The 14,564-nt window shown below is 39.9% G+C and overlaps 1 protein-coding gene across 2 annotated transcripts in view; it reads left to right on the forward strand.

The window, feature by feature from the left end:
- Window positions 1-4,722: 4,722 nt before the first annotated feature.
- Window positions 4,723-14,564, forward strand: part of DIAPH3 (diaphanous related formin 3) — a 200,974-nt gene continuing 191,132 nt past the window's right edge. For both annotated transcript variants that reach the window (XM_008633134.2, XM_017733559.1), the window contains exon 1: window positions 4,723-4,756. The gene's annotated coding sequence lies outside the window, so the exon portion shown is untranslated. The remainder of the gene's footprint in view (window positions 4,757-14,564) is intronic.

The following is a 14,564-nucleotide window of genomic DNA, read 5'->3' on the forward strand; positions in this document are numbered from 1 at the left end:
GTCTCTCTGTCATACTAGCAATGTCCATCCCTGCCAGGCATGATCTGAGTTCAAGCACCAAACATTCTGTGTTTGAACAATCTGCTTTCATTCAGAAAGTTAGATGAGCAACATCGTTTTGTGCTTATGCCACAGTTAAAAGACCACTTGTGGAGAATGTAGATGCTGCCTCTTCTGGTAGAGTGCCAAAACTCTTAGATGATACAGACTATACTCAGTATTGTACTAGGGTAGTCTTTGCTGGTTCCAGGCCACACTGACCTGTAGTGCTGGTGGAAAAAATGCTGAAGACATGGAATCAGAGTCCCATGTGAGGTGTCATTCTGAATTCTGATCCTGTTTGCCTGAACTGCTTGTACCACATCTAGAGAGAGTGTAGTCTGTAAATATGCATATGCAAAGATAGGGAAATAGATGTAATGACTCAAAAGATCAGACTAGTACTGTTGATCCAATTAAGTGGGATTTGTCATTGCTTTGCTTTGCTTCACTGTCTCTACCTGCACTTGACTGTGGTAATTATATAGGAAATGCCTCAAGTTACTAAATTCCATCTTGCAGATGAACTTCAAGTATGTGCTGCTGTTTGAATCTGCAGTATAAGATCATAATCTTGTGTATGACTGTAAGATTCTTTGCTGTGAATATATATGAAGCCAAATAGTATTTGGCTTCGTTTAGCTGCGTGGTGTGAAAGTTGCATCACACATGGCTTCATCATGTGTGACCTTTCCAAGAGACACAGTACTCTTTCTGTCTCAGGAGCAGCCGTCTTGTTGCTGTGCTTGTGTTGTAAAACTCAGCCCTTGTATCCTGTACCTTTCGGCTTCTGTTTAAGGCTCTGACTATCCTTGGAATTTTTGAGCTCGGGCTTTTGCCAGCTCATCAAGAACACTGTACCATATGTGGCATGTGTGTATATCCCTCTGTCTTATGACACTGGTTATTTAACAGTGTACCTGAGGGACATCATCTCCCATAAGGGGTAATTCTGTCAGATTGCTTCCTTTCTTCAAAAATTATACACCTATGCATTTGTTTTTCATTGGACTTAGCTTTAAGCAACCTGCTTCTACTCAATTGCAAAACAAAATGACCTCTTCCTCCATGTCCCAGACTAAAAACTAAGTTACCTTGAAGAGTGCAATTTTAAAGTTTAGTTGTTTATAAAAGTGTATAGCTGAAGACTAAGCAATGGTGTTACTTCTACTTTTCTAACTATAGGTGCTACTGATAAATCTGTCCTTCTGAACTGTCCTAATTAACTCTTTAATATCTTCATGCTTTTGTATCTCTCTGACTAGAAAACATAATGTCAGCATATTTAAAATATTGATAATTTGTTTTTCAGTTTTGCATATCTACTTTCTACATCATAGCCTAGAGGAATACCTGTACATAGCTGCTATGCTTTCAAAGCAATAATTTTGTTATTGTGGAGTAGTTCATGGAAGGTGCAAAATAGCATGTAAATATTTTCATCCATTGCAAAGCAGTATTTTGTAAATTTACTTAATGTTTTTAGCACTGACTGAATGTTACAGGAATATTTCTTAAGCCATATTTATTTACTTGCTGGCCTATGTTTAAGGCAATGTGTTCACTTGAGCAGAATGTGTCTTTTGTGAACTGATATATCTGAGCCTGAAAGTAGAAATGTGTCCCTGTGGTAGTACACCACTCCAGCTTTTACCTTGTCTTTACCTGATTCCCAGTCTAGTTATTTTTCCTCTTACTAGAAATGTGTTTTGTTTGGCCTGTCAAGAATAAAAATATGCTCTTGTTCTTGAGTTACAGCACTCCTCTAAATGTAATGCCATTAAAAGATCCAGTGTGGTAAGTTTCTTTGTTGTTAAGACCACATGTAATGTTTCACATCTCTGTATCCTTGAATACTATAGAAGACCAATAAAGCTGTCAACTGATTTTACTTTGTACAGCCTTGTCAGAAGAGAAGGACTTGGTGAGGGAGAGGGAAAAAAAATAACCCCAGTACTTATGTTTTAACCAACTCCTCTGACTGGGAAGCATTATAACATAAAGTTTACTACATAAGTCTTTAGAGATGTCTTACAGCAAGTCATTCAGCCTTTTAATATTGGAGTGCTGAAAGAGCTGAACATTAGGTTGTAGTTCGCATGGAGTTTCTTCTCCTTTATAAAGAAAGTCTCTAAATACATCACCAGTGTTGATATTTAGTCAAACTAGACTCCACAAACTTCTATGAAAGAAATGCTGGTATTTTTAGACTCCCGTACTCCAGGTATCCAGTAAGACGAAGACTTTGAGAGAAGACTCATATCTGTATATCAAGTTTGTTATACCATTATGGTGTCCTTAATTGGTTGTGTGGTAATGTTTTTTCACTAATTAGTCAGATGACATGCATCAGTGAGGTATTCTGATCTACAAAATGGGAAATGTTTCACCCTTTATCATAGTAAATTGCATTGCTGAATTTCGCAACTTAAATGAAAAGTAAGGTACTTTTCATTTGATCTATCCCACTAACTTCTGTCTTCTTCGAGGAACAAAACCTGAATCTGAAATTGCCTGGTTACCTGCATGATGACAGTGTCTTGTATGGAGGAGTTGCAAAACATCCAACATCTGTTCCTAAGTGGAAATTAACCTGATGTTGTTGCTTTTCTGCATTTTTTTAGTAACAGGAGTGTACATGAATTTGACATGAGTCTTGAATTTCCACTCAAAGCTTAGAATGCAGGTTGTTTTCATTCTAAGCAGATTATGTAATCTCCTGCCATGTTAGAGGAGCTCCTGATGGTATTTGTGCCTTGCTTAAGGCTTAGTGATTTAAGTCATCTGTATGAAAAAGGAATACATTTTTATGTTCTTCACTACCTAGTTGCAGTGTCAGACCATATGTTAGTATTTTCTCTTGCAGTTTAGCTCGCTTAAGGATAGAAGTATTATACCAAACATTGCTAAATGCAAAGTCATGAGCTTTTGCAAATGACACCAGTTAACACTTTTACTGTCTTTGTAGCTATTTAGCAGAATGGGAAAAACAAGTAATAAAACCCAGTTCTATAGCAGTGTGTGGGGCAAAAGTGTGATCTACACGTGTGGCCGGAGAACACCAGTTAGAAGACTGGGATACAGATCTTCAGTTTCCTGGCTGGACTGGAGTATTTTCACTTAGTTGTTGTTTTCATTTATTACAAATCCTCACCTATCAGAGCATGGAATGGAATTATAAAGGTTCAGTAGTGACCTAGCTCCTTTTTAAACAATTTTTTTTTTTTGATAGTAGAACTTAGTGTGTCACTGAATAATGTGTTTCCTTGCACCTCCTTTGATTTTTAACTTCATAACCATTCATCAGACACTTCTTCCTCAGTTTCTTGACACTATTCAGACTAGACCTCTTGTGTCATAATACTTGATTTAACACAAATTGTTCTTTAATTCTGAGGGATGAGCCAGGGAAGATGTCAGAAGTACTGATCATAGAATCATTAAGGTTGGAAGCCTCTGAGATTGTTATCATTAACCTAGCACCACCACTTCCACTGCCAAACCCAAGTGCTACATCTCTGCATGTCTTTTGAACACTTCCAGGGATGCTGATTCCACCACTTCCCTGGGCAGCCTGTTCCAATGCCTTGCTACCCTTTCAGTGAATAATTTTTTCCTAATACCCAAGCTAACCTCCACTGGTGCAACTAGAGGCCATTTCCTCTTGTCCTATTGCTTGTTAACTGGGAGAAGAGACCAACCTGCACCTTGCTGTAACCTCCTTTCAGGTTGTTGTAGAGAGTGATAGCCAATTATTGTTGACTTGGTGAAGAGTTTCCAAATCTGGTTAATTAGGATATAGTCATTGACAGTTGCTATAGCTGTTGCCACGCTGTGCACACCAGACAGAGAGGGGAGTCTTAAGAAAAGGGTAAGAGCCTGTCTCACTAAGTATGTGACTTCACATTCTTGACATTTTCCTGCCTAGTCTGTTCTCAGCCTCTTCATAGAAACAATACATGGGATCCCTGCAATGCTGACTCATCAGTCACCAATGATCTGTGCTGCTCTTTGGTTTTATGCAAGAGCTGTATGTCCTAGCACATGCTGTGTTTGTAAATGTGCAGTGGAGAGCAAATGTTGGTCCAGGAACTGCTGTTTTGAGTGATCTACAGATTCGTTGGATATTACTATTATTAAATGCTTAGTTCAGTTTCTGCTCACAGCTTTGTGCTCTGCTTGCCACAGAGGCATTGCATGAGACTATTCAACAGTGTGAGTAGTTTGAGTGTTGCAGCTTGACAGATAGTTTTGAACTTCTGAGGAGCTCTGTGCTCTTCTGCTGAGTTTGAAATCTCTGGATGATTTGTTGTTGGTGTCCCCCCAGCTGTCTTGGGAGAAGACACGTCTAGTAGCTGAATTACGTGCAGGTCAACTGTATATTTAGCTATAGAATATAATTTAGTTATGAAATACAATAAAACACAACTTGTTTCAAGCTATGCTTGGTTCATATTCTTCTGATACTCTGTTGGAGGATCAAATGGAAGATTTTTTAAATCCGTATAACTTGCTGTGCATTGTAAACCAGGAAGGTACAACTTGCTGAGAAACTTGCTTTATTTCAAGTGTCGAGATTTAACTTGCATGTGATTTTGAATAAAAGTAGCTATAACTGAGCTTTTCTTTTTTTTCTTTTTAACTGCACAATTTTGACATGACTGCTTTCCTGTTTGATTTACAGCATTTAAATATCAAGACACTGACAGATGATGTGGTAAGACAACTTAAGTTTTGCTTTGGCTATGCTAAGCAAATAACCTTACTGCTAATGCAATAGAAATAACCTTACTGATACAAGAAACTATCTTAACTTTGAAGATAATTTAGTTAATTGGCAAAGTCTCACTGAACTGGTAATTATCTGTAACGTAATCAGTACGAGTAGCAAAAATGTAGCAAAAATGTATGGATAGCTTTGAAGTATGCTGTAATCACAGCTAAATGAGCCTGACACAGGTAATTGTGCCAATCTACATGCAGTATAGTTAAGATATCTGTGATTGCATGTTTAATATTAAAGTTACTTAGGCTGCATGGCTAGCTTAAAATAACATGTTTAACAAAGTAACATTTACTTGTGAAACTCATTAATGCTTGTTCAAACAAGGTTAAGTATATTCAATGTCATGCTTAACAATGTGTTTCTCAAGTTTGATCAGTGATGAGGTTCTGTATGTGACCACAAACCAGATTTTTTTCTTGCTCTTGAAGTTACCTATTTCACTGCCTGTACTGTTCTATTGTAGGTAATAATATTTTTTCTTAAAATACATGATTTTACAAAGTCTTTGAATTTGCCTAGAAAGTAATGTTTTGTCATCACCCAAAGATCAGCTGTTACAACTTCAGTGTTATACAGAGTTCTTGATGAAGTATTTCTGTGTGTAACTGGGAGCTGAAGTGCAGAGAGATGGATGCTGGACAGTGCAACACATGCTGAGAAACACGGCAGTTTGCCAGCTTGGGAACCAGCAGCCAGGTTATGTGGATTAGGTGTACAAACTTAGTAGTGTTGAGCATATTGCCTCTGCCTGTCTTTCCTAGTTTGACTTAAGTCATCTGTTTCTATTTCTTTAGCAGAGTTTCGTTGGATGGAAATTGTTATTAAGAAATTTGAGTCTGACTGGCTGATAATACAAGTTTGATTGTATAAACTTGTGTTTATCTTAAAGAGCTAAGGAAATGCTATCAGCCCTCTGAAAGCAAAAGTATTTTTTGGTAACTAGAAAACAAGTTTTGATAGTGTCATGTAAGGGTTATAGTTGGGGTGCACAAGGTATTGCGGTTTGTTTTTGTGAGATGCTTTTTTTTTCCGGTTAAAGAGGCTAGACTGCTGCCTTATTGCACTTGTCCAACTTGTAATTGTAGCCCCAAAAAGTCAGTGGGTTTATTGTGGATTTTTAGGATAAGGACAAAAAGCCTGTCAGCTCTATAGTAAAAAAACTTCCCCAACTCCTTAAATTTCTCAGAGTATAGCAAACATCCCTTAACAGAGTAATGAAACCTCTTTTGCAGAGTAGTACCAAGTTGTTTATATTAATATATATTTTTTAAAAGGGAAATGACAGCTATTTAGTAAAAGGCTAACAGTAAAAAAAATTACAACACTGCAACATTTGAGATCTTTTAAATAGTTTTAAAGGTGGATATTCTGTTTACTTGCAACATCATCTTGGAATGAGGGTATGCTTTCAAATGGACACTTTTTATCCCTCTATTTCAGTTTTCCGTTGATTTACTCTTTCTGTGTCTAATTCTGGGACAAGGACAAAATTTGTAGTAAGAGAAGATAAGGAAATTGAAGGTTTAAGATTACTTGATTTTGTAGCTTTCAATGAAATAATGTATTTCCTTCTCATGGGCAATCATTTGCATGTAAACTTACTGCTGCATTATACTTTCTAAATTATTTATGTTTTATTACACCCAACCCATTTCTTATAAATACAGTGTTGTGTGTCGGTGACCAGGAACTTTTTTTGTTTTTAAATTCAGGTATGTTAGCAACATGTTGAGAATCTAAAATGCAGACTGCTTTTCAGTATTTAAATTGTATTATTTGTGAGATGCTGACGAATTGTCTACTTTTAGTGTCAAATCCTCATTAAGTTCAGAAACACCTTGCTTTTTACACATGCTTCTTTTAGCTTGTTTGTTTACTAACTGCAAAGATGGCAGTCGCATTCTTGCTCCACAGAGGAGTGGAAAGCAGGTACCTGAGACGTCAAATTATCTCTCTCAAGTGCTCCACATTCCAAGAATCACAGAATCATCAATGCTGGAAGACACCTTCAAGATCGTGTAGTTCTACTGTCAGCATAGCACCACCATAATCGCCCCTAAACCGTATCAAGTGCCGCATCCAGATACCTCTTGAATGCTTCCAGAGATGGTTAGTCTATAATGCTCCTGGACACCTTATTCTAATGCCTAACCACTCTTCCAGTGATTTTTTTTTTTTTTTCTGATGTCCAATCTGAACCTCCCTGGGTGCAACTTAAGGCCATTTCCTCTCATCCTTCCACTTGAGATGGCAGAAGAGGCCACCTCCCACCTTGCTAAAACTTCGTTTCAGGCATTTGTAGAGAGCAGTGAGCTCCCCCCGAGCCTCTTCTTCTCCAACATAAACAGCCCCAGCTCCCTCAGCTGCTCCTCATAGGACTTACATTCTAGACCCTTCACCTGCTGCACTGCCCTTCTCTGGACACACTCCAGCGCCTCAATGCTTTTCTTGTAGCGAGGGGCCCAAAACTGAACACAGGATTCGAGGTGCAGCCTCACCAGAGCATCACCAGGGGAATGGTCACTGCCCTGGTCCTGCTGGCCACACTATTTCTGATACAGGCCAGGATGCCATTGGCCTTCTTGTCCACCTGAGCACAGCTGGCTCACGTTCATCCACTGTCAACCAGAGCCCCCAGGTCCTTTTTTACTGGGACTTTTTCCAGCCACTCTGACCCCAGCCTGTAGTGCTGCAAGGGGTTTTGTTCAGGATATGGCACTTGGCCTTATTGAACATCAGGCCACTGTTCTCAGCCCACTGTCTTGGGGTGACTTTATGATGTGTATCCCATATCGTTGCCCTATGCCCAGAAATTAACTTTGTGCCTTTCTATGCCTCTAAATTGAGCCTGAGAGGGGGAAGGAAAAACTGAGCAAAACTTTTTCAAAGCAGTTTGCAGCTTGTTCAAGGTCACACAGAGATAGCAACTTTTGCCCAGCTGCAGCAGGGGAGCGAGGAAGCACCCAGCTTGCTTTTTCCCCGAGTCAGTTTTTTGGCCAGTTGTTCAGCTGCTTTTTCTCCAGAGAGAGACTGAGAGTTGAATTTTTCCTTCCCTGGAATTTTGGATTTTCTCCCTTTTCTACTGGACTGCATGATTGCTTTAATATCAGAGCACATCGGGAGGACTTTTCACCGGGCACAGAGGGCCTGGCCCCGGCCCAAGCCCCAGCTCCGAGGAGACCAAAGGGAGGACTCTAATGCTTTCTCAGGTTTTTTCTCCACAGCGAGAGATTCACTTTCCTTCGAGAAAAATTTATTTTCCCCGAACCTGGTGGGGCAGGGGTGGTGGCCTGCCTTCTCTCAGAGGATATATTTCTAAATTTGGCCAAACCGGAACACCCACCTATCTAGCCTGTCCAGATTCCTCTGCAGAGCCTTCCTGCCCTCCAACAGATCAACAGTTGTCACCCAACTTGGTGTAATCTGCAAGCTGACTGAGAGGGCACTTAACCCCTTTATCCAGATCATTGATGAAGATGTTAAACAGGACTGGCCCCAATACTGAGCCTTGGGGAACCCCACTTGTGACTGGCTACCAACTTGATGTAGCACCACCATTCACTACAACTCCCTGGATTCGTCCATCCAGTTTTTCACCCAGTAAAGAATGCACCTGTCCAAGCCATGAGCAGCCAGTTTCTCCAGGAGAATGCTGTGGGAAATAGTGCGAAGTGCTTTAGTGAAGTCTAGGGAGGCACCATCCACAGCCTTTCCCTCATCCACTGAGTAGGTCGAATGGTCATAGACGATCACGTTGGTCAAGAAGGACCTGCCTTTCCCAAACCCGTGGTGGCTGGGCCTGATGCCCTGGTGGTCCTGTACATTCTGTGTGATGTCACTCAGGATGATCTGTTCCATGACTTCTGCTGGTACCTAGGTTAATTTGACAGGCCTGTGGTTCCTTGGATCATCTTTCCAATCCTTCTTTTAGGTGGGCCTTATATTTTCTAATTTCCAGTCAACTGGAACTTCTCCAGATCATCAGAACTGCTGGTAAATATTTGAAAGTGTGTTGGGTGAGCTCTTTAACCAGCTCCCTCATTATTCTCTGGTGCATCCCATCCAGGCCCCTAGACTCGTGGGTGTCTGATTTGCAGAGCAGATTACTAACCATTTCCTCCTGAATTATGGGGGCTTCACTTGGCTCCCCGTCAGTAACTTGCATCTCTGGGAGTTGAGTTTCCTGAGCACCACTGGTTTTGATATTAAAGACTGAGGTTAAGAAGGTGTTAAATACCTCAGCCTTTTTGTCATCCCCGGACATGATGCTACCCTCTGCGAGCAGCAAAGGATGGAGCCCTACTTTTCTGGCAATGTATTTATTGAAACTTTTGTTGTCTGTAACAACAGTGGTCAAATTAAGTTCCAGTTTGGCTTTGACTCTTCTACTTTTTCTCCTAACATAACCTTTCAACATCCTTGTAGTCCCCCCAGGTTACCTGATCCTCCTTCTGGAGGTGATACACTTTTCTTCTTTTTTCTTTTTTCCTCTCCTCTTTGCCCTGAGTTTCAGCCTAAGTTCTCTGTTTAGCCAGGCTGGTCTTTTTCTCCTCTGGCTTGTCTTATGGCATATGGGGACAACTTGCTTCTATATCTTTAAAATTTCCTTCTTAAAGTATGTCCAGCCTTCCTGGACTTCTTTACCCTTCAGAATTGACTCCCAAGGGACTCTGTCAGTCCATGTCCTAAAAAGGCTAAAGTTTGCCTGCCAGAAGTCTGAAATGGCAGTTCTGCTGGTGCCTATTCTTACTTTATTCAGAATTGACAACTTTATCAATTTTGCGCTCACTGTGCCCAAAATGGCCGCCGTGAACCAAATCACCCACCACTCCTCTGGTCACAAACACCAGATTTGTTGGAACAGCTCCTCTGGTAGGCTGGGAGGGGATTCACCTGCCACCTGGGCAGGGCCCTACCTGCATTTTCCCTGTCTCTTAGGTCCCTTCCTGCCTGTTGGGGAGAGGATCTTCCACTTCCTGAGATGCAGTTTGCTGGCATGCCAGCCTCAGCATTGGCAGAGAGAGAGAGCGTGAGAGTAAGGCTCAGAAAGGTTTACAAAACCTGCATATTAACAGAATTTTATTAAAAGGTATCTTATGAAGACAAAAATGAAAAGCATACTGAAATTCCTTATAGCATAAAATTAGACTGATTGCATAGCAACTGCTTTAAAGATTAGAAAGGCTGTATAATTTTCAGTATATAGAGAAATAAGATTCAGAGTGAAATATTGTCTGCACATTTAGGATGTGATTGTGCACATGCCTAAATTCTATAAATTTTAGATTGGTAAAATAATCTCTGAGATTGAGCGTATTAGGAATAAGAAGTCATTTTATCAAAGGGATTCTTCTGTGTATCTTGGTTTATCCAAGTCTTGCTCTTCCTATAAGCTCTACTGCTAGAAGTGGAATTTCTCACATATTAAGAAGTTAATCTTGTAGAGCAATTTTACTGTCAAAGAAAGAATATATTTTTTAATCTTCTGGAGCTTCAAGGAGGAAAAAATATGTTAAGAGGTCTTTGACTCAGAGTCATTGAAAGTAACTTCTTTGATCTTCTGAGAAGTATTTCTGCTGGTAAGTGGGTTGCTTTAAGTTCTGAAGATACTGGAATAAATTGTTGCAACCCAGTTCGTTGTGTCTGTTTCCTATCCAGTAGGAATAATAATTACTTCAGGTGAAGACACAGGATTTGTTCCACTTTGTATTCTTCTTTTGTTCCTTCCTATATTGTTAATGTTCCTCTAAGTTTTGTTGCATGTCAGCATCAGGGTTTTACAGCATGACTGAGCTGGTGGCTTCTGTGACTAAAATGACTGGCAAAATGTCTGGGAGACTGAGCTATGCTGCAGTGCTTGAGCAGATTTTTCAGATGTGAGAATGTGTTTACTGAGTATATAAATAGCAGGCAGTTAAAAATGTGAACTTGAAAATAAAGGGTGGCTGTACTTTTTGTCCTACATGTCTATAAGGCAGAGTGAGAAGAACACCTGGAGAAAGAGCAAAAGCTGTAAGCAGTACTCTTGGCTTTATGCCTTCACTCAGGAAAAGAATATTTTGTACTTGTATATATTTCATATCAGAACTCTGCTAATAGATTCTGCTTAGTGATCACCATCAGTGTCTTGATGGTCCATATATATGTATGTATATTTATATATATGTGTGTTTCTTTATGAGAATGGGAGTGGAAGAAAGAAATCTGTTCAGTACTTCTAGTAACATATTTTAGGTTAAAACATAATAATTCTGTGGTGCTATGTCTTCATAATGAGGTATCAGAAGTTGTGTACTCAGAAAGACAACCTATGGGGAAGATACCTTCCTACATCTTTCTTCCCTCCTCCTTTCATTCCTTTTCCTCCAGGCTGATTACAGTAGCCTTTGAGAACTTTCAAGATTCTGAACATCCTTTGAATACCCTTGAAACCAACCTGATCCTTTTTCTGGGAGCCAGAATGTTGCTGCGTATGGTTCAGGTGTTGTTTAAGATCAGAGTCTTAATTAAGAACATCACCCAGACATTTGCCCAAAAGCTGGATAGTTCGGGGTGGAGTAGTGTGTGGGACTCTATGGGCCAGTACCTAGGGCAGTGGTCTGTGTTTGCACTTTACCCATAGCAGGTGGGTAATCCAGAAAAACTAGTAAAAGTTTTGGCCTTGGAAAAGGTGTGCTGGCAACCCAGGAGGGCCCAAACCGCTGCAGTGTATTGGTGCCTGGCCCAGGCCTACCAAGACATGTCCAGGACTGCAGAGTGCCCTCAGGAGGGAAAGAAGGTCTCTGAATCTGACAGTGGGACACCAGGCCCTACAGCTGCTCCAACCACGGTGACAGACACTGTGGTTAGTTCAACCCTGATGATGAACACTGCCACTGAAGCAGAGAAACAACATGGGGTGGTGTTACTTGCCCCTGTACACAAGCAGAAGAAACGTATATGAAAGTCATCCTTCAAAAAAGCTTTAGCAAAAGCTGTCAAGGAGATCAAGGAGGTTGGAGAGGGTGGAGATGATGAAGAAGCAGGGCCATCACAAGGGCCATTTTCAGTGGTATTACCAAGGCCATCACTTACAGTGATACTGAATGAGTTTTTATACATGCAAGTGCTGGATTTCATTTTTGAGGAATTTCTTAATATAGGAATAGGTGATTTGATGTGTTAATTAAGGGGGAGATGAGGGAGGCAGGGTGGCAGTGAAGTGACACCTTTCACTCCTGCCTGCATAGCAGCTCTGTTAGGAGGTGATGTCTTGATAAGCTGCAGCGCCAACAATTAGTCTAGCAGTAACTAATCCATTAATTCCTGCGTTATCAAGTGTGTAAGTTCAATATATGCCATTTTCTTACAGAGAATGGTATAAGAAGTCATCACTAAGATCAAAATGAGAGCACAAATAGATTTACTTTCTAGGGACCTGATCAGAAAGGGTGATGAGCCGGAAAGTTTGTATTTTGGATCTGTGTGTGACTTTGATTTTTCAGGGCCGTGGTGTGGGCATAAAATCACTTTCTTATTTCATGGGCTCTCAGTGGAATAGTAGTGGGTCTACGAAATAAACAAATGAAACTTGGCCATCTATCCTCTATGGTTGCTTCATTTTGGCTCATACAGATATTATTCTTATTGTCCTAGAGCACTGTTCCTGTATGCATCTATATGTATTAATTGGTAAAATAAATACCAAAAAATAGAAGAGATACAAGGTCGAACTTGCTTTAAACTATAGTGAAACTTTGTATCAAAGCTAAGCTTAGGTATAGCCTGTTGGTTAGCCTGATTTAAAATGTTTTGGTGTAACATGGAAGATTATTGAACTTTTTTTTTGTTATTTCCTCCTCTATGCACTTGGATTGCCAGCAGCATCAGTGGTAGATTTCATTACATCCAAGCAATGAAATTTCTATTCTTTCTGTATAGTGCTTTCTGTGGACCATGAAATTATTCACCTGTATGGAATACTGAGAAGTATTAACTTTTCTGAAGCACTATCAATGTATAATTCAAAAGGGAAGAATATTTAGAATATCCACACTGTACTGCTGTGCAAGTCTTGTTGTGAATTCCCTTTTATTAATGTATGGGAATCTTCTTTTTAGACTGCATTGTTATAAATTATTTAAACTGATTAGTTTGACACGTGTTTAAATGTGCTTATAATCCTATTATCTCAATTTGTCTTACATGTTCTGCCTGATCAAATATATTCCAAGATGTGCTTTCCTCCTCTAGGATGAGTGGTGTAGGATTTGGTGAATATGGGGAATATGAATATTATAGCATAATGTATAATGATGGAAAACATCTACTATAGATTCAAGAGAAGTTAAGGCAAAAATATAAACTAAAAATGGGAACAAGTGAAATACCTCTTTTCAAGGAGGAATAGGCTCTTTTCCCTGAATAAGGGCTGTCTGTTTCTAGTGGACCTCTGGGACTGCATGGGGTATTTCATGATGAATCTGCCTGGCCAGAGCTGCTCTTGCTTCTGCTGTGTGGAGCAGGAGATGGAAGAGGAAGCACTTGGGGAGCACAGACTGTAAAGAAGGGACTGAGATTTTTCAGGAGATACTGGAAAAGGAATTTAGGGCACAGCTGTCTTAAACCTGATTTGTTCTCTGTTCACTGATTCAAGGGCTGAAATCTGTTATTTCAGCCCGAGTGTCTTCCCTCTACACCTGCTTCAAGTCTGCACATGAACCATCTGCAAATACAATGGCTTGTGTCTTACGTTATGCATTTTATAGTGACAATGTGGGGGCATGGAGAAGCTACTGGCTAACATTCTTTGGAGCAGGTGTGCTGCCTTTCATCAATGCTCTGTGAAAGGCATTGCTTGAAAAGAAAAATCTCATATAATGGGATTTTTTTACAATTCCAGTCTAGTCACTTCAGTTCAAAGTCTGGCTTCATCCCCCCACGCTTACTGTAGACTTCTGATTTTAAAAGCAGGAAGGGAAATTGCTTTCTAGTCAAGATGTAAGATGGTTTTTGCCACTGATGACTCTCCACTTCCAGTGATGTTAGCCTCCCTTATGCTTTTGTTGCATTCTTCTTTTTCCTGGGTCTTGCCTATGTAATTATTCCTGTAGAGTATGCTCTTCCTCATTGCCTGCTGGTTTGATGTGACACAGAAGGGCCCCATCATCCATGCTGAGCTCTTTTGTGTTTATGCTATATTAACTTTCTGCTTTTGCATGTTCTATCACCATCTGTGAGTGACTTACAATCTATTTCTCTGTTCCAAAAACTGTTTCTTTTCAGTTTTGAGCAGGAAGAATTAAAGTCTTTATATTTTCCCTCTAAACCTCTCTTCATGGATGTCTGATAGTCAATTCTTGCTCTGACTAGAGTGGAACACTTGTACCCAATTTTTGCTACTGATTTCCTTTGCTCTCTCTGATCTTAATTCCACAGATGCTATAATAATTTTACTTGTCATTTAGTTTGGTAACTGATGTACTTGTCTCAAGATACTTATCTTAAAGATATATTGAAGCCTCAGAATATTTTTGCATAGCATTCCAAGATAGAAGTCTGTTGATGTGGTTGAAATCTTGTCCAAAATCTCTTATGCATCAAATGTTTCTGTAACTTTCTTTTGTGTTGACAAGTGTGATTTTGCTGTTCATATCTGTTCAAAAGGGTGCTACAAAGATGATGAAGATGTAGTGCATCTCATTATGTGTCAGCTGCTTTTGGGTTCTGTTGATTCTTGTCCATGTACCTTAAAACACAC

This window comes from Corvus brachyrhynchos, unplaced genomic scaffold (genome assembly GCF_000691975.1).
Source record: "Corvus brachyrhynchos isolate BGI_N302 unplaced genomic scaffold, ASM69197v1 scaffold202, whole genome shotgun sequence".
In the NCBI taxonomy this organism is placed as follows: domain Eukaryota; kingdom Metazoa; phylum Chordata; class Aves; order Passeriformes; family Corvidae; genus Corvus; species Corvus brachyrhynchos.